The 22,483-nt window shown below is 39.3% G+C and overlaps 1 protein-coding gene across 2 annotated transcripts in view; it reads left to right on the plus strand.

The window, feature by feature from the left end:
* Positions 1-240: 240 nt before the first annotated feature.
* The window catches only part of GPM6A (glycoprotein M6A), a 207,923-nt gene continuing 185,680 nt past the window's right edge, over positions 241-22,483 (plus strand). Inside the window, exon 1 of one of the 2 annotated variants that reach the window (XM_072861550.1) lies at positions 241-759. The gene's annotated coding sequence lies outside the window, so the exon portion shown is untranslated. The remainder of the gene's footprint in view (positions 760-22,483) is intronic. The other variant, XM_072861551.1, reaches the window with a different exon arrangement.

Raw genomic sequence — 22,483 nt, forward strand, 5'->3', positions numbered from 1 at the left:
ACACCTCCTGCCCGCTGCCCGGCGGCGGCCGCCAGCCCTCACCTGCCCGCCCTCACCTGTCCGCCCTCACCTGTCCGCCCGCAGCGCGTCCGTCACCGCCGCCGCGCAGGGGGAAACCAACCCGTCTCCCGGGCAACCCGGCGGGCCCGCCCCCGCCGCGCGCCCATTGGAAGCAGGCGCCGGCAGCCGGCGGGCGGAAGCGGGGATCGCGTTACTTAGCAACGAGGCGGCCGGCGCGGGCCCCGGCGGACAGCCCCCGGGCGGGCGCGGGTTGCTGCGGCCCGGGGAGACCCCAGCGGCGGCTCGCGCCTCAGCCGTTAACGGCCGCGTCAGCGTGACCTGGGAGACACTGAGGGGGCGAACCCCGACTCCAGCTCCGCTCTTTCCTGCGGGTTTCGACCGGGTCAGTAGTTGGGAGAGGGGAAGTTTTCCAGAGCTAGCAGGCCGCCTTCCCCGTTACCGTGACGGGATCAGAAACCAGTGTCAGGAGGGAAGGGCCGATTTTACGCGCTCCGAGGATCTCCGGGGAGTGCTGGCCTCATACCCCCGGACGACGCTGTTGTTAAGCTAAGCGTTTTAAGATGACATGAATTTTGAGCCATTTAGCTATAGCTGCGCCTCGTTTGTAGAGACCATTGCTCCATGCTGAGGGACTGAAAAGAACTGCAGACTATCGTGTTACACACTGACTAATCCTGTCAAATACGAGTCACAAAACGCATTCCGCTGGATCCAACTCCACCAACCTGGAGTCGTCAGGTACATCATGTGGGCTTTTAATCCACAGACATTTATTGGACAACATCTGCTTGTTTTTCTCTTCTAGTTTTTCACTCCTCCATTTGTTTGTGCAGCTGGATGGTGGCTTGCAGCATGGAACGAACTTGTTTACTGAACAACAATTTTTCCCTGAATTATTTTTCAGACAGAACAGTTTCCTGATTCAACTCACTACATCACCATTACCGTGTTTGTGTCAATGCAATGCAAATAGTGGGGAGGTAGCCCATGAGTTGTGGAACTACAACTCCAAAGATCATTCTTGATTTCTTTCATTAAAGCTAACTCAACCCTCTGTAGCTGGGATCTATGCATGCTCAAATAAGAAAAAGTGTCTTCTTACTCTGTTCTCTGGACAAAAAGAATCTATTGCTTGAGGAGATCTGTCCTACAATGTAATTCCTGACCTTGCCAATAGATTCTTCTTTAGCGGAAGGAGCTGAAAAGAGATGGATAGGGTATCACTTTGTGTATGATTTACTGGGTGGAAAGTGTACAGCTCCAACACACACCACCTGCCAGCAAAAATTTTTGCCGAATTTGCTTCCTGCCTTAGAAGCCTATGCTAAATTTTAACCTATATGATCTTCCTGAAGACCATAAGAATCATACTTGCTCATACAAGAAGTTCCGAGCACTATATTCCATATCCAACAATAGTCAGTACAAGAAGTAGGTGCAGAGAGAGTAAGGAACAAAGCCATACAGCCTTTCCCTCTTTATGTTCTGCCTTTTGACAATCATGAGTTAGGGACTTGGTCATACAAAAGGTCCCACAAGCGCTATATTCCATCTCCAACAAAAGCTTCTAGCGGAGGTAGGTGCAAAGAATATAAGGAAAAAAATGTATTCTTTCCCTCTTGATATTATATCTTTTGGCAATTATAAACTATGAGATTCTTGTACTAAACATTACATTCAGATCATAGATATGTACTCCTGGTATTTATCTATCCCCCTAAACTTTTGATCTCCAAAACATCCCACCACACTGAATTCTATTTTTAAAGTCCTGCAGAAAAGCATCTGCATTTGTTGCTTTTAAAATAGCCATCTGGTAGCCATGTGCTCCCTCTTTAATGACAGGTAGCAAATAATAATCTTCTATTCAATTTCTGTGTGTCATTCATGCTTTCATAGCTCTTTTCAGCTGTTCCTTTCACAGGTTGAAAAGATCTAGCCTATTTTGTCTCTTAGATAAGACCTAATCTATAAATTCAAATGACCATCCTTGTTGCCTTTGTCTTTTCTAGTTCTACTTCATTCTTTTGAGATAGGGTGACTGGAACTGTCTACACATTATTCCTGGAAAAGAGATGGTCTGTGGGTCATAGGACAGGTTTGTAGGATCATAAGATAGTACAAGACGATGATTCAGATTAGAAGGGGCCTTCTGAGACAATCTAGTCAAACCTCCTGTTCAAAGCGGGGTGAGCTATGAGGTCAGACCAGGGTGCTCGTGACTTTATCTTGGTGGTCCTCTGCTGAAGTTACTCCATTTTGTTGATGCCTTTCTTGTGTTGGGGGCCTAAAACTGGATGCAGTATTACAGATGTGGTCTAAGAAGTGCTGAGTAGAGAAAAAAAAAGTTAAATATGTATAACAGAAAAATGTTTTAATACTTACTCTTTCACATGTTAAGGATAGAAACCTTTTTTTTCAATAGGACTACTCACATTTGAGTGCATAAAGTTGTAATTTTTTCTGGATTCTGAGATTATATTTAGCAGTGCAATCTCTGTTATGTTGTGTTTTATTTCAGTTAGAAAAGTAATACAATATTTACTAACTACTAGGAGTCTTGATTAATCTAGGCATACATAATAACTCCTTTATGCAAGGTGTCTAGCTCTACCACACTACTAAGAACAAATCCTACTTCTTCTAACTTCTCTGTGACTTTCAGCTCAAGAAATATGAGTATCATGGTGAAATGTACTAGCTTATTGCCATCCGCGTCGATCACACATAGTCTTATCTACAGCATTAGTTATAGTTACCAGCGCCTGAGGTTTTTACAGAATTGTTTCTTGTTCTTTCTTAGTCGCCGAAAGCTAAACTGACGTTTATTCAGCTAGTTGTTTCTTTTTCTTACCAGAGCTCTGTGTTTTCTCCTGCACTCATGTTATTAAAGCAGGATACATTTATCCCAAATATGAATAATACAATAAAACAAGTAGAAATAGAACTTTAAATTGGGTCCAAAATGGAGTTTCAATTTCCATCATATGTAGAATCAATGAGTACTTAGAATTTTGGTAACTTTCATTTTATTTCTATGATGTGACTGACCTCTGGTGGGAGTCAGCAAATATTATTTTATTTTAACTTCTCACTAAGAATGTTTTTTTTTCCACTAGTGATCCTATTAGCCTGCTGCCTGGCAGGGGTCATATGCTTTTCTACCTCATGTTAACTGTCAAATTACATCCAGCAAAGGATTTCATGTAGGACTCAGACTGATGATTATTCTCCATTCTTGCTGAGAAGTTGTCGTGGTTTAGCCCCAGTCAGCAGCTAAGCACCACGCAGCTGCTCGCTCACTCCCCCCTGGTGGGACGGGGGAGAGAATCGGAACAGCAAAAGTAAGAAAACTCGTGGGTTGAGATAAGAACAGTTTAATAATTGGAACAAAACAATAGTAATAATAATAATGAATTGTAATGAGAAGGAAAACAACAAGAGAGAGAGAGGAACAAAACCCAAGGGAGGGAAAAAGAAAAAAAAAAAATTTTTTTTAAAATAATGATACAACCGCTCACCCCCCGCCGACCGACACCCAGCCAGTCCCCGAGCAGCGATCGCTACCCCCTGGCGAACTCCCCCAGTTTATATACTGAGCATGACATCATATGGTATGGAATAGCCCTTTGGTCAGTTTGGATCAACTATCCTGGCTGTGCCCCCTCCTATTTCTTGGGTACCTGGCAGAGCATGGGGAGCTGAAAAAAGTCCTTGACCAGTGTAAACACCGCTTAGCAACAGCCAAAACATCAGCGTGTTATCAATATTATTCTCATACTAAAATCCAAAACACAGCACTATACCAGCTACTAGGAAGAAAATTAACTATCCCAGCCGAAACCAGGACAAAAGTTCTTACTGAAAGATGTCAAAAGAAGACAATACTTGAAAGAAGTTTAATTCATTATGCTTAGTTCATGCAGCTGTTTCATTAGATGCATGCAGTCTGAGCATGCTGTGGCTAAAATCAATAGCTTTTAATAAGCTGTTTTAAGTGGAGGACCTGCCACCTTGGCAGTGCTGTTGATGTTGTCTGTTGGTAGTTACAGCATTAGGATTGCCTAGAATTCATTTCGGGAAATGGAATATCTCTCACAGAGTCCAACATTTGCAAATCAGATCAGACCAAATCAGAAAGTCCCACTTGCCCCTAGTGACTTATATGGGGTAGATTTTGAACACAGGTTCTGTGGCACCTGAGGAAGTGCAAGGTGACAGACTCTTCCTGGCTGATGATTACCAGTAGTTTTCAAAAAGCAGCTTTTTTAGCAACATGAGATGCTCACTACTCTGAACTGGCTGGCAGACAGGCTCTGGTTACAAAATCTAGCACTGGGGTGAGATTCACTTTGAGACTGGGGCACTTACATTGAAGCGCTGGACCAGTAGGTATATAAACTGCCATTATCGTTAATTTCTCACAGGAGTCCCACAAGATCTTTCACAGTCTTTCACAGAGTAGCTCAGTTTACTAGAGACTAGCTGTTTAGGGTAAAATTAATTGTTTGCTGAAATCTATTGACTGTATTGATTAGATCATTATTGACTGTAACGGGAATTTTAAACACCTAAATTTAAGCCATCTGAATCCCTCCCCAGATATTTACCGGCAACAGACTTTTAGCCTAGGTAATGCCACCCTCCTGCAGTGATCCTGACCACAGGACCATTGCATATCGCAGAGCCCAGGTAACACTGAACCTGAGAAGGCGCAGGCCTGTGCTGTGCTGTGCTGTGCTGTGCTGCACATCCCTCCCGGCTGTCAGGCCTGAGCTGTGCTGCACCTGCCCCGTGGCCGTGGGACAAACTCAGCCAGCTCGTTGTAACAGAGGAGGCTGCAAGGCTGCTCCCACTTGGTACCTACGATTGCTCCACCTGAGTGGCCTTGCCTTTAACTAGAAGTGCAGCAGGAAGTTCTCCTGTGAATATCCTTCTTGTTTAACAGTAGAAATGATGAATAGACTTGTTTAATTGTAAGAAAATCCTGTAGTAGCTCAAATGACCAACATGGGGTAACCATTTCTTCAGGTAGGGTCTGCACAGCATGCTGCATGCTGGTCAGAGGCCCATTCGATGCTGCGCAACTTAGGGCTCCTGGCATGTAAAGGCAGGTAAGATTATCTGTACTATTCTCTCTTTCTTTATAGTGTTAGCTCTAATAAATAGCATTTTAAATGATACTTTACAGAGTCTGAGTGCCTTTCTAACTGGGATCATAATGGACCAGCATGTCCTGGTGCAAAACACCTTCTTTTCTGATTTTTTTTTCATTTTTTCAGAAATATTTGTGGGATTTCTAGCCAACTGTGAAAAAGTAACTATAGAGGCATATTGATGATAGTTAAAACAAAATATTTTAGAATCAAAAAAGTGTTCCCTTCTCCAGGTATTGTACAGCTCCAGCTGGCTTGGCGGAATTCCTTCAAGGCAGAAGAAGCAAAGAGCTGGCAAATGTAATTACGTGTTACTCCTTTTATTACAGACCAGAATAGATAAATTTTATAGACTGGAATAGAGGTTTGCCGAGAGCATTATGCTCTTACACATCTGTACAGGAACAAGCTCTTACAGGCAGTACATACAAGTCATTTTGTTAAAGGCAGCACATACTAATGTTGTGATATGTGCTCAGGCCATATAGCAGTCACTGATGTCAACTCTACAACCAAGGCCTACAACTGAACTATTGAGATTCTGCTTGAAATCACTATCTCCTTGTTACAATGTCTTCTGCAGTGGCCCACTGCAGCATCTTGCATAATTAAATATCAAATGCAAAATGAATGAAAAACCTATGATGATAAACCCGAGAACTAACATTTCTAACTTCCCTGGGTGTTACAAAACATGTACTCAATGGACCTATTGATTTAAAAGTACATTGTATTCTCCCTCTTGCTTGCTTCCTTCCTCTCCTCCATAGCCTTCTTCAGAGAGATAAGGAGAAAGAGAGATGAGTATTAACTGTCCTATCATTCAGTCCCACTAACAACACCTCTTATTTCACAGGTAGCAATCATATTTTCTCTCAAATGGTTTATTTCATACACTTCTAATTAAACTTGAAGCAATTATTCTCATCTTACATTTAGTATTAAATTAAATCCTGTGAACTAGGTTTCTTTCTTTTTTTCTGAACATCTTGGCACTAATTTGAACTAATAGATAAAGAAATCATAGAAACATTTGTGTTGAGTCAGAAGCTATGTGTTATGAGTTGCTTATGTTTTATAATGACTAGGCACTCAATTTTTTTAGTCTTAGATAATTGCAGAAACCAGGAGTAGTTTCAGGTCTTTAATGATAGACAACTTTTCTATTCATTTTAAGTAAGTTTTTGCTGGTGAGAAAGGAAAGAAAGAAGATTATTATATTGCCAGCTCTACTACAGCTATTTTGTGTTGGCTTAAATTTATGTTTACACATGCTGCAAACTCTTAACACTTACAATGAATTTTGGTAACCCCAACCTGGGATTGCAAGAAAACAAGGCTCGAGATGCCATGGGAGAGGATGAGATGCCACAGGCCAGGATGCAGCGTGGTAATGCTTGGTGAGGTGAAGTGAGTCCCAGCAGTGGTGTAAACGTCTAGAGTGGAGAGAGAAATCATGGTGGGCGAACCGCTGGGGGACCAACTCCTCCGCGTCCCTCCAAGGGCAATCCTCTTCTGTGGCGGGCAGGAGCAGGGCTGGCTGCGCCTTTACAGACCATCACCATGGCTCCCCTCAGAGTACCGTGCGAGGCTGTGGCTGGCATAGGAGTGGAATGGTGTTTGCTTCAAACTAGTGTCAGGCTCAAGAGAAAAGATCTGGCCATTACCAAAAATGCACAACCAAAAAGGCACCTCTGCGTGTTTGAAATCTTACTTCTAACGTGCACTCACTTATGCAAGGCGGTTGCTGACTGCTTCTTTATGCATGTTTGTAAAGGCTGAACCTGCACATGTTTTAATATCAGGAAGTGAGAAATACTCTTGCACAGGGTGCCCATCAGTCCCTGTCTCCAGTGGTCAGATGTCGCAGCTAAGGCCCAGGTCTGCCAGCTTCGAGACACGAAGACTGAAATCACCCCTTTGGCTACAGAAGTCTTTCTGTCATGCTCAAACAGCCATGACTGGGTCCAGATGTGGTGGGTTTGGATGAGTTCAAATGCAGTTCTGTGTCTGGTGCTGATGGGTGTGCGGGCCATGGAACTCCCTGGGACGTGCAGTGGGATGGATATATGTGGTGGGACTGCGTGCTGTGGGCAGGGGCCATGCAATGGTGCTGCATGCTGCTGCTACAGAGCGTGTGGCACATATAGGGGCAGACCTGGCCACTTTGGGAGAGGGAGACTGGAAATTGCCTGGAGTCAAGGTTTTCCATTCGTGCCGGAACTTCATTTTTGAGGTAGCCCTGTTCACTGTCAGTACATTACATTGTTGTGCTACAGTCTGATATCTTCCCTTGTGGATCTGTGAAACCATCTCTTTACTGCTCTTACTGTGGACTCCATGAACTTCTGTCCTCCCCTCCTGTTCCGCCTGCTACTTACTTCTTTCAGTCCCTCGACTGCACCTTTTATCCTTGAGTAGCCTTTCAGGGACCAGATGCATAGCTAATTATTTGCTTCTAGCCCTCTTCCTTTACTGTGCTTTTCCCCATGTTTAAATCTACTTTATTGTAGCCTCTCCTTGGCAGAAGTTCTCTTACTTGCTTTTCTTTCACCTTTCTTCTCCTATCATTATCTCTTGATTACAAGTTAAAATCTGACAGCTTTTAAGTAAAGGATGGTAACTTACTCAATACTTAGTAACATGATGTCAGGCTGTGACAGTTCTGTTGAAGAATTAAAAAAAGTTGGAGCTCATACACTATTCTTGTCTGTAGTAAGATGTTATGAGTATTAATCCTTCATATGCAGAGAATGTATATAAAGAACAATTCCACTTAATTCACATTTCTTTCTGTCTTCTTCCCTGCCCCCCCCCCAACTTGGTGCCACTCAAACCCTTTGGTTTTCATTGAATAAAATTGGATATCATATTTCTTGTCAGATGCTTTCATGTAGGTATAATTTCTTCATGCTTGCTTACTCATCTCTGGAGGCTAAATCAGTGGTTTTCAGGAAAGCAACATAGTGGATGTAACTGGAACAGGACCAAGTTCCAGAACTGAGATCTTCTTGTTTGCAAATTTGGAAAATTATGGCATCTACATAAAATAAAGAGTACTGTAACTATTTTTATAGAAGCAATGTATTTTAAAAACCTGCCTTTTAGGGAACTTTACAGTACTAAGATCCAGCAGTAATGAATCCTGCCTTTCATTATATCAAGGAAAAGTTTTGTCATTGGTTTCAATGGGGGCAAGATTTTGCTTGGACACACTTGAAATAGAGAGATAAGGTCAGTTTTGAAGGCACTGTCACTATTCAGACTTCACTGAAACATCAAACATACTGTTAGGAAAGTACAGCAGAACTACTGTGGTAGATAAATGCATTGTACCATTTTGACTTTAAAAATATTGGAAACAACTGTCCTTTTTTGAGCTCTAATTAATGAACACTACTTTTGAGAACTGCTGCAGTGGCTCAGATTTATAATAATCTAGACAAATATGTCTGGTGGTATCACTGTTTTTATCTGTCATGTAATTTTTTATATCTTAACCAAAGTGGAGGAAGGAAAAGGCAAAATTTGTTCAGAACTTGTTTGACACAAGCTAGTTACTGTATATGTGTGTTTAATTTCTTATCTTTGGAATGGTTTCACTTGTGTGTAAGCATATTCTAGGTTGGTGTGTGGCAAACCTAGAGGAATTGCTGATAGGTTGATTTTCAGCATTATATAGCTATATTCATTTCCTTTATATAGTCATCATAAATACTTGGGTTTTTTAGGTGCAGTGCTAAACTACTGAAGAGTGTGATTTTAAATTACTTAAATAAAAAGCAAGAGAGAAATACATGATGACAGTTCAGACTGACACACTAATCATCAATGTTAAAGATCATCTTTTTACTTCCTGCTAGCTCTTATTAAAAAAGCCTGAAACCTTCAAAAGCAGAGGAAGCCTAGCTTCCTTCTTTTATGTAAAACTTTTGCAAGAGAAGAAAGAGCGTCTGCTTCTAGACTTCTGTGGTTTTGCAGTGAAATGTTGCCTTCATCTGAAATATTTTATGTAAATGTGGAAACAAAAATCAATTGATCATAGAATGTGTGTGTCCTGTCTCTCCCTAATCATATCTACAAACTCACTCTTATTCATTCATTGGTACAGGTGAAAATGACAGTTCATTATTACTGGGGATAGACTGAAAGTTTTAAAAATATTTTGAAAATTAAAATTAGTTGGCATTAGACCTTAATTAATTCATGGATTTAATATTATGCCGAGAATGTGAATTCCTTTCAGTCTGCACATGATTCTTCATTCATGAAGCATGACTTTTCATTTTACTCCTTTTGAGCTGCATATTTCTATTGTACTATGTAACTTCAGCATCTCTATGTATTTCAGTTTTGAGTAATCATTTCTAATACTTTTAACTTCAAGTAAAATTACTTTGCCAGGAAGAATGACCAAATTAGAAAATAAAACATAAACTGAATTTATCTTAATGACTTGGAACCTCAGACGGATGTGAATGTTTCAAATATACAGCTAGATTCAACACAAAATAGGGGGGTGGGAGGGAAGGAATTCCACTGGTTTGCTACTAACATGCTCTCTTAATTGGAACAGGGACAAATAGTCTTTGTCCCTTTTGCCTCTGGGAAAGCTGCAGATGTCATTGTCCTAACTATAGGCCTGTGGATATTCATCCTGGTCTAACCCCTTTTGGAAATTAATGGAAGCAGAACAGTTGAATACTTTGAGAATATGTGCACAATTATTAAGTATCACTTAGTCACTTAACAGTGAGGTTTAGAGTTAATACACATTTATTAACTTTGAAGAGTACAGTCTTTCATAATTTATTAAAATTATCAATATGCTAATTTATAATAATAACTACACTAGAAATTCTACTAGCATCAGATGCTGCTATGTATCAATGTTTCAGAGCCAGCAGTTGACAATGTATAACTATGGTAGTTAAAAACTCTTTGGTATCATTAAGAATTTGTCTGGGGGCCAGAAAGTTGTTAAATTTGTTTTGTTCTTGGGCTTTCATATGGTCTTCTGTCAATGGGATTAATGGTAGAAGTGATCTTGGGCAGTGTGAATTCTTATCAGATGCCTTCCAACTAGATGCCCAACTAGATGTATAAAATATAAGTTTTTAATCATCTTCTGCACTGACAAAAGCAAACATCTGCTTTTGCTGAAATGCATGAAAATGAACATCTCTGAGAGGAAAAAAGCCCTTAAAAGAAGCCAGTTTCCTATGGAAACACTGTATTGTTTTTCCACTAGTGGAATTTGTATTGTAAAATCTTGATAGCTTACTTGGAATATTTAAAGAATAACACCTAATTATTGCTACCATTTAGTAAAAAAAAAAAAAAAAAAAAAATTAAAAAATGTTAATTTTGTGCTGGCTAGTGTCATACCTTTTTGCGGGAGCTGATCAGTTTTTGGACTAGTGATTCTAGTTAATAATTTAATCTGCTGGTGAATGGTAATTCTTCATATTATTTACCATCTTAAATATGTTAGTGCAACAATGGAAATCTGCTTTTATGAGCAATTAAAAAACTTATGTGTTTCAGATGAAGGATGACAGTAGTTTTCTGTAGCAAATAGTACTTAGATTTGAATTCACCTGGTATGCTGTAAACATTGCTAATCCTTACTGTTAGCAGTCTAATAGCTCTGAAGAAGTGTTTTATATTATGTGGCTGAGTCTTGCTCAGATTATTGAAGTGTTTAAAAAATCATGGTGATCTGCCTACATTCTGGAATTTATAAGCAAGAAAATGTATTTGTGTAAATACAAAAAAAAGAGTTTGAAAGGCAACAATAGGATTTCTTTTTTAACCAATTGCTGATGATTCATAAAATACAATACAACACTGAAAAAGGGTCAAAACAATTTTTTTTGTCTGCTACACTTCTTAAATAATGACATATATGTGCTTGACTTGCCTAAATGAGTAATGTACTCATCAACAAAATAACTAATTTTACCTTTCATAATATTGAACATTTCATAATCCAGTGTCAGTGGATACTCCATTACTTTCAACAGAAGGCAAATCTAGTACTTATTCTGTACCAGATGATTTATTAACTCTGAGATCATTATAATGTCCCCTTTGCTGCATAACTGAAGCTTAAGAGGCAAGTTAGGGCGACATTCTGGTTTTTCTGTTTCTTTTGAAGTAGTTAAGGATATTTTTTGATTCCTTGCTCTTTTTTTAAAATATATTTTTCTGTCTTTTACTCTCCCCCCCCCCCCCCCCTTTCTTTCCTTTCTTATTCTGTGCTATTTTCACCTGTAGCTCTGGAAAAAGATAAGCCAAGTGAGTTTTTCTCTCTGACTGCAAACCTAGCAGCTTTCAGAATGCTTGTCTCCAGTAACAGGCTCGAAGTTTTTGCCTTGTTGCTGAGAGACCCCATCTCCTGACCTTACAAGCTCTGCTTGTTGAGGCTGATGGTTTCATTCAACGCTACTGAGAAATGTAGCAAATAGCAGGGTTGGCTTTGTGGATGGAGATGTGCTTTTTTCAGGAGTATTTGAGTGGGGAATCTTGAAGATGAGCTTAAAAGATACTGACTTTGACTTGGTGTTTGCAGAGGAATCAGCACACCTATGAGAATTGTGGGCTGGTTTTGGAGTTTTTGTTTGTTTGTTTTCTGCCTTTTTTTTAAAATTTATTTTTATTTTTTTATAAGCTGCTCGTGTTACCTTTATGGTTTTCTGTGGTTTTCTGACCAATGGTACTTGGAGTGATAGTATTGCTGACTGCACGCTCAACTCAGTACCTCATTCAGGCTTGTTTATTTATTGCACAATATAGAGTTAATTTACATTTGGATTGCAGTGTATGCTAGTGACTTCTCCCATTTGGCACTGCCGAGTAAGGTGAGTTGACAGTTGTCCAATGGGGAGTGTTTCTTTAAGGCTTTCTTAACAGTCTTATGTTCTGTAGCATAAAAATGAATAATAACAAAATTTATCAGAGCAGCTATTTCAAAGCCGTACAAAAAAAGAGTAGGGTGAAAGCTTGTTGAAATATTTGTTCTTTACAACAGTTAGTAGATCGGAGCTGCTTCTATGCCGTGACTGCTGTGCAAAGCTGAGGTCAAAAGCCGTCCCTGCTAACACGGGAATGTGGCAAATGGTCTCATCTGCTGTCTATCCCTCCAAGGTTTTGAGACTCCTCCGTGTATTAAGTAAACTCAGAGTGCTGCCTGGGGAGCCCTACTCTGAGGCACCGCTTATTTTTGGTACCCTGCAGATCAGCAAGGAAGCGTGGATAGCAGGCGCGCGGCAAAGCTCCCCTTTTACAACAGCCGGCCAGAAATGAGGGGCTCCTGGAGCCGCTCAGCATGAATACAAACCCTCTATATTCTCTGCAACAGCCGACTTCATATTTAAAGCGCTCATCAATAAAGACCCCCGTCCTGTAGCCCTGGTGTCCAGACCGCCGGTTTCCCGGAGGGGCGTCCCGCCGCCCCAGCGCCGGGGCGGGCGCGGCCCCGGCCCCAGCAGAGGGCGGTGCGCGTCCGCGGGCCGCCGGCGGCGGTCGGAAGGATGCTCTTGCTTTAGATCTGTAAACGCTTGTGTAAACTGTTTCCCGTCACTTCCATCTCCTTTTAGTTGTAGCTTTTGTGAAGAGCAGGGCACAATTTTTAACTAGAGAGCATTTAAAAACAGTGGAACAGAATGAAAGTGAGAGCATGATCTGGAATAATTTTGTCTCCTCGCATCCTGCTTTTTCTTTACTATATTTAATTCTGTCTTTCCCTTTCCAGTAGCCTGTGGTAGTTACCTCTGTTCTATTAAAAAAAAAGCAATGACTATGTAATCTGTTTTTAAGGTGAGTGGAAATCCCTTTTCTTTGAGGAGGAGAGTGAAGCCAGGTTGATCATGTTTTTCTCCCGGCAGGTCGTGCTGAATGTGGGTGCATCTGCCTGCCTGCAGATGGAGAACTGGAGGATAAGATAAGGTCTGATAGAGAGCACGTCATGGGGGAGGACACAGAAGACAACGCAGTGCAGTTCCTAATCTTAGACAGGAATTTCATGAAGTCAGAGTTGTCGATCTTGACTCAAGTCGCTGTTCTGTAATAAAACTAGTCACTTTTTTCTGCTTGATTTGGTTCATGGAGGAGTGCAGTTTGTATTGAAGCCAAGTTTGTATCAAGCCAGTGCTAGGTAAGGGCAATGTAAAGCAAGGACCAGGAAGGCACATGAGAGGTAGGAGCACTGTGGCTGACCTTGTTTTGTGGAACTGCACCCTGGAAAAAACCATCTATCTCTGCATTTCTGAAAAGAAAAGAAATTGTGCCCAAGCCTTTTTAAATAGGCTTTCTGACAGGTCTTCATTAATTGCAACAGGCTGAGTTAAAATTCAAGGGGCTTTTATTAAAACACTACAGAACTGACTCATAGCCTTTCTCAAAAACTGGGGAAACTAAATCCCATCATCTGGGCACTATATGCATAACCTATCTCTGCTTAGAAGTAGAGAACCAAATAATACATTTCAGGCATGGGGAGAGGGAGGAGAAGGGAGAAGGTTGGGAAGAGGAAAGCAAAAAGCTTATCACATCACTTTCACTGCTTATCACTTTCACCGTTCTTCCAGTTTGGCTCCAAGTTTCTAAGGTTCTACCACTTAACACAGTTTAGACTTTAGGTAGGGATCTTCAAAGGATTTGTGAATGATCTTGAAGGATGTGTTCTGTCCATTGGTTGTTTTTACAAGTTGTTCTGTATTAACTTCTGCATTTCAAGAGGGGAAAAAGGTCTGGAGGGATTGATGTAGAATCTGTGCCGTGTAAGGGAGGCTGCCTATATAGTTTTCTGCCCTCTTCAAAAGCTTTTGCTGGTCTCTACCCAGAACTTGTTTTACCAGATCTGCAAACTGAAGCATTGTGCTAAGGTGCCTGCTGACCTGCAGTACAGCTTGGTTATCCAAATACTCCAGATACTGTAAAATGGGATATTATCTCTTGGTAGACATTATCAAGGTTCTTATGTCCTTCTGTTCAGGTTCCCTTACTTCCCAGCAAGTCTTTTGAAGCACCTCAGATTCTCAGTCTCAGTTCCTCTGAAAACCTCAAGGAGGGACTGCTTTTTTCCCTTGGTCTTCAGGTCAGCACACTTATACACAGATACAGGCTCAGGAAGCCTTTGGGGTATCATACTTGGCATAAAAAGGTAGGGAAATGTAGGGAATTTTTATTCTAGGGACTTTAACTGAGGCACAGCATGAGGTTGTGATGCAGATTGTGATCTGGTAATCAACCTGGGTAAAAGTACAAAGTTTTGATAAATGAGTGAGGATTGCTTATAATGTTACAACCTCATTTTCCAGTCAAGGTATTGCTGATTTCAGTTTGTTTTGGAAAGTCTGTATTGTAAGCTGGAGCTTGTAAACTGTAGTCTGGGATCTTATTGAGGAATAGCTCATATACCTGCACAAGGAAGCAGAGTGAAAAATTTCTGTCCCTGTCAGTCAGAGCCCTCAAACTCCACTCTTCTAAAGAAAATAATATATAATAGTACATAGTATAATGGTTCTTCCTGTTCTAAAATCCTTTCCTTGTAATGAAGGAAAAGCAAATGTGTTACTGATGTCATATCTGGGCTTTTTCTAGTTTCAAGTGCAGTCTTCTTGTATTGTGTTCTCTGCTTCTCAAACTAAAATCTCGTGAACTGATTTCTTTCATGTAGATCTGTTTGTGCCACTGCCAGCCAGCATGCACTGAAAGCTTCAAAATGCCAGTATGTACTCTGTATTTATTTCATAGAAACAGATCTAACAATGTAAAAGTGATTTGTGCAGTGCTTTGAACTTGAACATAGTTCTGTTAATTTGTACATGTTTCTATTATCAATCATCATGCTCTGCATATAGGATGATAATCCTGTGTAGGAGCACTGGTTTTTAAATTGCCACCTATACAATATTACTTTTCCTTTATTTAGTAATTTGTTTGCTCATAGAGCTGTTCTTAGTAAAAGCAGAGCCATGGTAAGGGTGATACAAATCTTACTGGTGATACTGGCTATTGTGACCCAGGACTGGCTGCAGGTAAATAGTAATGAGTGATAGTAGGTGCCGGTAGCATCACACCAACTTACCTGGATTATTGCCAAAAGAAATATTTATTTAGTCCTGGTAGGTGATTATTTCTGTCTTCCTAAGCATATGAAGCAGTCCAGCAGTTGCTTCAGATATTGTTGAGGTGGGTAGGCAGTGGTTCAACGAAGTTGCAGTAATCAATTTTCTGTTAAAGAAAATTAAATATACTGCTAGTAGTGAGTGGGAGGGAGCATGTTGAAGGCTGGTTCCAAAATGTTGCTTGTGAAATATGCAACATTTTGGTGATCTTTGAAAAGATAAATGCTCTTGAGTGTACCAAAACCCCCCTTTTTGTGATATCTTCTTGAGTAATTTTGACTTTTGGTGAGAATCCTGTTGCTAGTAGTGAAACTGGTCAGGGTATTGTCAGATATGCTTTGATACTGTATGAGAAAGCTAGTGCAATCGCTGAAGTTGTTAGAATGGGTAAAGAGAGGATGATAATAGCATAAATGAATGAAGGGACTGGTACTGGTGTAGGAAAAAATAGTGAATATTTTGCTGTTGACTTGTGTGTTTAGGACTTCTCACTTTTATTAACAGAACAGGTAAAATTTCACAGGTATCCTAGCTAGACATGATTTCTTTATCCTGGATACTAATTCATTTTACTGAAGCTTTTTTCTTTCCTTTTCTCCCCAAAACCACTTAAATTCATTAGCAACATCCCTGTACTCTGAGGAGTAAAATTTTTCAACTGACTTCTAAAACTATCATCATTCCAATAGCATAGCGAAGATATTAATTGGAGATTTTTCCTTATCTTTCAGTGCAAAAGTTGTATAGGTTGTGAGAAATGGACATGGCTAATCAGCATGTTTTTATAGATATGGACTTTTACATTCTCTTCTCCTTCAGTTGTAAAAATACAAACCCAAACCCAGTTTTATGTTTGTAATGTTTTTTTTTCCAAAGTTGGGAAGAAATTATTACCTACCTCTACTGATGAAGGTATGACTTCATATACAGAAAAAAAATGATGAATGTAGTCACTGTGCAGGTCACAGATTTTGAATGTAAAGATGAATATAATGACAGTTTTCCTTACTCAATGCTGGTATGATTAACGTTGTTGAGGTCCTGTTGAAATCACTGATTCTACTACATTCCCTTCCTTTAGCACAGGGATACAGAGCTGTTAGCTCCTATGCAGTAGAGCTGTTAGCTCCTATGCAGTAGAGCTGTTAGCTCCTATGCAGTAGAGCTGTTAGCTCCTATGCAGTAGAGCAGATACAGTAGTAGGAAACACTTTTTGAAGCAAAAACCACAGGCAGAAGTAGCAGGAAAAAAAAGATGTCTGTGTCCTTCAAAGTGTTGCTCTGCATATTTTGTTTTACAAATATTTGCACTGGTGATGAGAGGCAGCAGAAGGAGTAGCCCAGGAAAGCGCTTAACTGAGAATGATGAAATTGAACTTTTTGGACCGAGTGATTTCTTGAAAAGAGACTTGGAAGTGTAGGAATTTGTCTGCTTTTGTATTGGTTGTTTTGGCAGTCAGGAAAAAAGATTTTAGTTTGTTCTATATGACTTTTTAATTTCAAACGTTATCCCAATCAACAATGATATCTTTTCTGACCATGTCAATGTTGGATCTTTCATACCAGGAAAACTGTTTAAGTCTGTCTGAAGGTACTGATATTAAACATCATATCTGAAATGTTTATTCATCATTTGCCACAGCCCAGAGAATGGCATATATTTGGACTAGGTCCCCTGCCACAGTCTTCTGAGAAAAGTGTTTTCTGAACAGTTCTCTTACAATAATGGCCCAATAATGTACCAAATATTGGCACAGAGTGGCATAAATTGTCCCTTTGTGAAGGCAGGTACAGTATGTGAATCTGTAATATAGCCAATATACCTAATGTTTTTCCATTTTAAGGTTTGAAAATCTTAAAGTGCTCTCTTTGGGCCTCTGGTCAACTAGCCTCCCAGACCTCTGTGCCTACTGGATGAGTTTGGGGGAGAGAAATGCTACCTATGTTAGAGGAAGATTGAGTTAGAGTCCGTGTAAGCAAACTGAGACTGCTGGATGTGGATCCACTGTTGCTGTTATTGTGAGGGGAGCTATTCCCTATCTTTTTGGAAGGCTTGTGGTGATTATGAGAGGTCTCCAGTGACTGGATAAAGGTAAATAACATGCCCATTTTCAAGAAGGAAAAGAAGGATATCCAGGGAACTGTACACAGGATAGTCTCCTCTGAATTCCTGGGAAGATTATGGAATAAATCTTCCTGGAAGCCATAGCCAGGCACAGGAAGGTAAATAAGGTGGTTGAGAACAGCCAGTGTGGCTTTAGCAAGGACAAATCGTGTCTGGCTAACCTGATTACATTCTGTAATGAGACAGCTGGCTCTGCAGACAAGGGGAGAACAGGTAAACAATGATGTTTGCCTTGACTTAATCAAGTATTTTGGCACGGTTTCTTACAGCATCATAGATTAGTGGCCACAACGTGGGTGGGAAAACAGTTGCACTGTATGTCTCAAAGAGCAGAGGTGAACAGCTTGAATCCTAATTAGTGGCTGCTTACAAGTGATGCTCTTTAGAGGCTGATACTGGTGCAAATATTGCTTAACATTTTCATCATTGACCTAGATGATGGGATGGAAGATATCCTTATGTATGTGAATGATAGTGAAATGGGTGGGGGAGGGAGGCAGTCTATATGCGGGGCTAGCATTCAAAGGGACCTCAACTAGCAGTAGGAGTAGACCAAAAGTTACCTGATGAAATTTGGTAAGAACAGACATAAAGTCCTGCAGCTGGGCTGACATAACCCCATGCAACAGCATAAGCTGGTGAGTGACTGACCATGAAACAGCTCTTTAGTAAAGGACCTGAGGGTGAATGGGAATTTAAATATGAGTCACCACTGTGTGATGAAAGCTATCTGCATTCTTGGTGGCCACAGTACGTGTAGCCAGCATAGCAAGGGAAATGATTCTTCCCCCTCATTCAGCACTTGAGATTGCATCAGGTGAGTACTGCGTGGAGATATGTCCATCCTTCCCCCCCACCCATAAAGAGATTGCTAAACTAGAATATGTTCAGCAGGTGGCTATCAGAATGGTTAATGGGATGGAACCCAGTGGACATTTTACTCTTGAAACCACAGAGTTTTCATTTTATAAAGGGATAAATATATACAATTATTTAATACAAAATGGGTCATTAAAAATTGTGTGCTTTTAACGCTTAAGCCCTAGCACCTAGCCCTAACACCTAGCCCACCTAAGATTGTGTGGGCTGAGAAGTTCTGATGTGAAAATGAAATCTAATACCTTTGCTAGGAAGCAGTTTGGAAAGAATACTGTTCTGTCCAAACATACAAACGTTAAGAAAAATAAATATCTACCCTTAGTATTCCAATTTGCATTATGAAAAAGATTAAAAATAAACAGATTAAAGGAGTTTTATGATTGGTTTATTCAGCATTCTTCTTTTACACTTATTCTAGTCTGCTTTGGTTTCCATAGCTACTAGTTTAATCATGATGCACAGAGCTATTTCTAATTACAGTATATGCCAGCATAAAATTAATTCTTCGAGTATCTTAAGTAACAAACAGCTTGCAGCTTGTTCTTTGGCATTTTATTACTTATTACAAATCCTGAAGTAGCACATTAGCACATTATATTTAATCTGTTCAATTTTATTAAAAAGAAAATAAGTCTTTAAATATATACCTGCTTAGATCTGTGTCAAGGGAGACACATTAAAGAAAGAATATATTGTACCCAAGGTTAATGCATTCATTTCAAATTATATAGCACTTGTAAATGATCAGTGGCTGTTATAGAAAAGATTTGTCATACTGAACATCCAATACAATCCAGTTTTGTTCTCTAGTTTTTCCTCAATGTGAAGTCTCTGTGACATCTTTAAATTCTCCTTAGGCAAATATATGTTTTTCCTTACAAAATAAAGGGAATGAATTAGATATGTCTTCTGTCCTGAAGAACTTGCAATATGCAGGACTCAGGTTCTACAACTGAGTGCAGGTGAAGCGGACATACAGTTCAGTGAGAAGTTATTCAAGTGCAGTGATCGCAGGGTAGGTCAGAAATAAAAAAAGGCTGGGTTTTCCAAGAAGTGGTGAACATGTGGTAGAGAATTCAGTGGTGGCTGATGATCAGTGCTGTCAAAAACCATGCCAAGACTTGTTGATCATTGTTTTCTAAATGAAACAGACATTTGTCTTATTATTTTACCTTATTAGTGTACAATCTTCTCTTATGTCAAATAATATTTATATTTTATTTCCTTATTCAGCTGTCTTCCACCTCCAAAGCCCTAGGTATACTAACCTAGGTATACTTCCCAAATATGTTCCTGCAATCTAAAGTAGAATGAATAGAATCAGAACTTTTTGCATTGTGATTGTTGTCTGAGAATAATAGCATGCTTAATTAAAATGTCTTCTCCATCTTTTTGGCTCTTAATAATCTGTGTTGTCAGGAATCCAAAATAGTCTTTCCTTAAATGTTTAGGATAGAGATTTGCAGATTTGTAGAGATTTGAACTGGAGTTAAAATTTAAGTTTTTTTGAAATACAGAATTTTGAAATATATAGAAGCAAAACTATTTTATGACTGCTGCTATACAGGTCATCCATTTATCAAACCTGAAGTTAAGTGCGAAATACAGACTTCTTGTTTGCTATGTGGTGAGTGTTCTGGCAGTTTAATACTTTTTATGTTGTTTCATTGACTCACCTATGTAGTATGCATTAAGAAATATGGTGCATACAAAGAGCTAAATTAAATAATTATAAAATTATTGAGATAATTATAATTCAAACTGGTGTAAAGGTGGCTTATTGAATGCACTTAATTGATGTACTTTTTTTTACTCTTGTAAAGATTAAAGACTTGAGACTAATTTCTGAATTTCTTCTTTCTTCTGAGTTTCTTCTAATTAGCAGAAAAGAAAGATCTCTGTTAAGGGTCAATTTCGGCTTCCTGTGTGAAAAACTTACATCAGTAGAACTTGTTTAAAACCTGAACTGCTACACAACGAATGCTTTTGATATTAATCTTCCCTTTAACTTCAGTAGAAGTCTTTCTGTGAGCAAAGGATATGAATTGGGATCTGAATATGTTTGTAAATAAGATCTAGAATTTTAAACTTTTAGAAACAATACACTGACTTTACTTGATTTACAGGTATTAACTGTGTTTAATGAGTATGGAAAGCTTAGGATCATTTGAGTAGCTTTTAAAACATATTTCCCTTCAACAGTATTTGGCCCATGGAATAGACAGAAGATCCAGTGTCTGTCCCATTTGCTTCTTCCATAAACATCCTTGCTATATTGTATAGTGAACTCTGTCTTTTTATATGATGTTTGTTATATGCCTGCAGTTCTTAAAAAACTTTGCCAACCTTTATTGAACTTCCCTAGAACCTGTACTAGCAGAAGTTTATAATTCAATCACTTCTGGATTGGTTTTCACATGTACATCAAAAGATGCTATGCTCATTGTAAGATAATCATCATTCTCTCATTTGTCACTTGGAAAATTATTTGCAGACTGGGATTTTTCATGAGTTTTCTTATGTTAAATCTGTCTTGCTTCATCTTTAGCCTTCATCTCAAAACTTTCTAAGATTTGTTATGTAGAAATCTACCTGCATGAGATGATTGGTCTACTAGATTTTAAAGTGATTTTTTTACATTTTGAAATATATGCTTTTTTCAGGGACCTTATTTCGTGTCACGTGATTAATTTATCCTGCTTTACAACAAATTAGAATATGCTTTTAACTGAAAAATGTAAAAATATTTCACTTTCTCATCTGTAAAGTACTCTTTAAGAAGGTGAAATATTAACGTGTTTAAAAACGTAGTTCTGTGAGAACTGTGTAAAAAAAAAAAAAAAAAAAAAAAAAAAAAAAAATTCTGTTTCACCAGTATTGGTAGAGCTACTAATCCAAATTGACCTGGTGATAAAAGAACCAAAGTTAAAAGAAACAAAACCAAAAAAGTAACCCCCCCCCCACACACACACACAAAAAAAGAAGTTTGCTGTTTGATGCAGAATACTTGGAATGTTTCTTTTATGCTCTCTCAGCTGTAGGGCACTCCCATCATGTTACAATCAAAAAGTGCTGTTCTAATAAATTAGAGAGTGTAATCAATAGAAGTTGGCATATAGCACAACACACTCAAACAATCCAGTCTAAAAACTCCCACAATTCTTGATATTCTCATATATTCCCATGAACACTGTTCTACAAGCTCAAGTACATAGGCAAATACTGGTTTTAAAAACTATGGGGCTGTACTAATAATACAGAAGCACTTGCTTCTCTCATTAGAATTAACTGTGAAATTCCTTGTGGAATTTCCAAATGGCTTGTGGATTCTTGCTTCAAAATGTATTGACATTTTCAAGTAGATTGGCATCTTATTTGCACAGAGTGATTGTCATCATTTATTATTGGCAGATGGAAGCGAGATATCTGTGTTATCGTTTAGTTGACTCAAACCTTGTTCTGTCCTGATTCTTCAAGCCTAATGGATATAGCATAGAAGACTGCTTACATCCATTTGTTTTAAATCTATTGACAATTTACTCTTTTATTTCACTGTCTAAATGATCTTGTAGCTATCCTAGTATGTTTGAATGACCCAATAATTGCTAGGTGCTTCTCTGGTGAACTGAGGAGGGAGGAAAAAAAATATTATAGAAGAGACACAAGAACTGATGGATCATATGAGAATGTATTTTGATTTTTCCTCATATTTAGTGATAGAAGAAGTATGAATTGAGCCTACAAATTTGAAGAAGTTAACATCAGCAAGTTCAGAGTCAAAATAACATTACTTGTTTTAAAGGTAGCTGAATCCAACAAACTTTGCTAGATGCGAGGTGGCAGCTTCTCTCTGTTTCCAGACAGTCTATAGCCAGGGTACTTCCCAGTGAGCACACACATATACACACATATTACAGGCACAGCTAGCCTTTGTGGGCACCTACATAAACACATGCAGATCTCATAACCATGAACAACATGAGCCAGACAAGCATACTGACCAGTAGCTTGCTTACGTGTTTTAGGTCTCTTATTCCCCAACTCCTCTCCATTTTGCGGGTCTTGTTCCTTGTTGATCCATCTTGGTCCCTCCTTATCTCCACCCTTGTCTTCCCAAAATTAACAACTTGCATGTAATTACTTCTACCCTGTGGGTCCCAGTTGTACCTA

The sequence above is a fragment of the Ciconia boyciana genome, chromosome 5 (genome assembly GCF_034638445.1).
Source record: "Ciconia boyciana chromosome 5, ASM3463844v1, whole genome shotgun sequence".
Taxonomy (NCBI): Eukaryota; Metazoa; Chordata; class Aves; order Ciconiiformes; family Ciconiidae; genus Ciconia; species Ciconia boyciana.